Genomic DNA, 647 nt, shown 5'->3' on the forward strand with positions numbered 1-647 from the left:
AATCAGAGTCGTCTCCTGTGGAAATACAAGCAAAGCCACTTCCCCCATAAAACAATTTCACTTTTTCTCCATTGTTGAGTTCTAACATCCTTCCACTATAACAGAGATTTTTCCTTTGGTGTCAATTGTTTTCCTGTGAAATGCTGCTCTGCAGGTGTAAATGGCTGTGTTTGGGGGTAATTTAAGAAATTTAAACTAAAAAGTGCTTTCTTTAATTGCATTTGTGGGGAGTTATGTAGTTCTTCATTCCTATCTCCCCTTTTATTGTCGTTTGTTCTTGTAACTTGTCTTTTAGGATTCTATTAGCTTTAATTAGCTGGAATTACGGAAGAATGGATGAATCCAATTTATATCACCTAATCATTTTTTAAAATCTTTACAAATCTTAACATTAAAAATTTTAATGTTAAGTTTGTCTTTTCTAATTTCTACTCTTTGAGGTCTTATAAAATCATCTTCAAGTCTCATGCCAAGATACTGATAGGGAGAGGCAGTCTGGATTTTATCACCAGCAATAATTAATCCTGCCTGGGTGATGGCTGTTTGTAACTTCTCAAAACATGCAATTAAGGCTGACTTCCTTTTTGGGCTCGGCCTGCTTACACCCAGTGAATAAAGGCCACATTGCCCACAAAAAAAAAAAAAAA

Source organism: Otolemur garnettii, unplaced genomic scaffold (genome assembly GCF_000181295.1).
Source record: "Otolemur garnettii isolate 467f Iridium unplaced genomic scaffold, OtoGar3 scaffold00204, whole genome shotgun sequence".
Taxonomy (NCBI): Eukaryota; Metazoa; Chordata; class Mammalia; order Primates; family Galagidae; genus Otolemur; species Otolemur garnettii.